Source organism: Salvelinus fontinalis, chromosome 3 (assembly GCF_029448725.1).
Source record: "Salvelinus fontinalis isolate EN_2023a chromosome 3, ASM2944872v1, whole genome shotgun sequence".
Lineage (NCBI taxonomy): Eukaryota > Metazoa > Chordata > Actinopteri > Salmoniformes > Salmonidae > Salvelinus > Salvelinus fontinalis.
In genome coordinates this window covers 72,746,118-72,748,837 of record NC_074667.1, presented here as the reverse complement: position 1 = coordinate 72,748,837, position 2,720 = coordinate 72,746,118, and the positions used below count along the sequence as shown (strand labels likewise).

General features: G+C 38.1%; 1 protein-coding gene across 3 annotated transcripts in view; it reads right to left on the bottom strand.

The window, feature by feature from the left end:
- The window catches only part of LOC129851408 (chemokine-like protein TAFA-2), a 150,770-nt gene extending 149,404 nt beyond the window's left edge, over window positions 1-1,366 (bottom strand). For 2 of the 3 annotated variants that reach the window (XM_055917919.1, XM_055917920.1), the window contains exon 1: window positions 816-1,363. The gene's annotated coding sequence lies outside the window, so the exon portion shown is untranslated. Of the gene's footprint in view, window positions 1-815 lie in introns of all 3 variants that reach the window. The other variant, XM_055917921.1, reaches the window with a different exon arrangement.
- Window positions 1,367-2,720: the final 1,354 nt, after the last annotated feature.

Sequence of the window (2,720 nt, the reverse complement as noted above, 5' to 3'; positions counted from 1 at the left end):
TGTGTGTGTGAGAGAGAGAGAGAGAGGGGGGGGGGGGTCTGCCATTGCATGCTTTAATTATTAGAATTTCTTCAAAATGCCCTCAGTTATGGGATTCACATTGAGTGAAGTTATCCACTCACAGACCTGTATCTGAGCTGCACCGGGAACTATGATATACACTGGGTCCAATTATTTAATGCTTCTTCTCATTTTATTATCGAAATGAAACCTATTACAACTAATTTACAGCATCATTGAAATACAACTGTATTAGGCCTATGTTCATATGGATCTCATTCATAACCTCGTGTGCCAACTTTTGATGCAGATTCTGTGGGCTAATATGCAGCTATCCATATGGAACACGGGGTTTTACACACATGATAAAGAGAAGAAACCAAAACCCAACACCTCTCTAGATAACATGTTTAGACACACGTGAACGCTTTAGTCATCAACCATTATTTATTGGGATTGTATTGCTTTGCATGTCCATCTATGATAATGGTTTGCATGCATCCATTCCTATCACAAATTAAGCACACATATAAAATATAGTTTTAGTAAACAGAAATAATAATAACCACAAAAAGGTATTTGAACATCGGATAGATTGTTCAGTATGTAATAAAGTCGATTTTTTTAAGTCTGTAGAAATCGCTGTAAATTAATATATTAAGTCCACAGAATGTGATTGATGTAGGCTATTCCATACAGTGCACAGACGTGTTATGCTTACACAATAAGCCTTAATAATTTGGATATATAAAAATTTCAAGTGATTTAGACGTGATCGAAATTATGTAGCCTATTGAGAAAATCGTTAAACCTACCTGTCGTTGTGCTGTCAATTAATCCCGGGAAATGCCCCTCTCATTTGCTCTCCATTTTCAAAAACAAAAACAGGGTAATGTTAAAGAAATACAATTTCCTTTAGCCCGTGAATGTACCCACCACGACAAAACAGAACCTAGGAAAATGGGTAGACATCAGGCGTTCAAAACGCCAAATCCCTGAGTCAAAAGATGTCAAAAGAAAATGTAGCCTATTGCATAGACTTTCAAGCTCGACCGAGCTCCCGGCTTAATCGGTCGACTGCATATATAGAAACTCTGAAGTCTTCTTAAGTTCCTGGTCCTTTAGCGTTTTTTCACAACTTCCCAACGAGCTTGAAAGAAACGACTGATAGTCAATCATTGTTTCTACAGAACAGATTGTTGTTATTGCAGTTCATGCAGTATTGTTTTGTTCATTTGTTGTGTGTAGACTATGTCTCTTCACGGTCCAGACGACGTATTTGAGATGAGGGGTCCACTCCGGAGCGTTAGCATCAGCAGGCAGAGGAGGACACGCACCTGAGACAAGTGTATTATTTCAAGCAACATTACCAGTGAGCCCGGGAAAATACGGACCACGATGATTTGGCGCCACTCTGTGGCATTTTCACTTCCGGCCTTGGCCTCGTGCAATAAATATGGCTCATCAAGCGCTAATAATAGGAAATTAGATTTATCCTCTTAAATGTGATGGTTTATTGAATATTTGATGGATCTTTGATATACTGTATGGTGCCAAGGAAATTGCAAGTAAAGAGGTGGCCTGTCACACATGCACATTGTAATTAATTGCATATTAGGGTTGGATCGAAATAATGGGTACTCCTACCTGGAGGAAATGGGGGAGGGTCATGCTTTTTCAATTTCAGTCAAGGGGAGGATTTAGTATATATATATATATATATATATATATATATATATATATATATATATATATATATATATATATATATATTAAAAATGTTGTCCAAGGGAGGGTATGTAATTTGTAATTGATGAAATTTCTATATTTCTCAGTGTTTTACAATGACTTGCTTATTAGGCTATATATCGATGTGTGCCAAGTGCTGCCTCTCATCTCTGATTCTCTGCTGGGCTCACAATATCAAGTGTACCTGTAGGCTATTTAGTGTGGTCTCAATCAAATGATCCATAGGCTATAGGCTACAAACTGCATGCTCGGAGAAGCACAGAGCAAAATTATATTTCTAAGGTAGCTGCTGGGATGGCATGAATAAAACTAGGCTGCATTACACACTGCAATGGATATTCCAACGCTGAGCCCCAGCCTGCTATGCTGTTGCTGATGTTTTTGTGTGCTGCCTAACCAATGTCTGTGCTGTGTAGGTCTATGGTGCCAGTTCATGAGGAGAGTCAAAGGCTTATTCCGAAAATATTTTTTTATTTGGCTTAGTCTTGCGCATGGACTAGCCTGTAGCCTATGTTCCGTTCAGTTTGAGAAGGAGAGCACGAAGATGAGGAGGACCAGAGATCAACTTTGATAGCTTGCTACTACTATTATATATTTTTGATTAAAAACAATATGTTTCTTGCCCATGATGTAGGCCTATTTATCAGAGTTATTGACTTCACAATAAGCCAGACTTGAGTAACTTGCATTGTGGTGCTGAAACGTGAACTCCCAATAGACCCAGATATAGCCTACTGCCAATTTGGGATGATGGTATCGCTAATGCACATACATTCAGATTCAAGAAAAAAAACACGATTGAGATATACTAATTTATCCGATGTTTCATTTTAAATGTTCAAACTCATCCAAGAAAGTACCTTACTAAAATGTATTAACGTATGCATTTATAACTCATTTTGACAATAGCCTTCAGGAAGCCCTAAGGAAGGTAGCAAACAGGCATTCTCAGACACAGGCACTATGTCTAA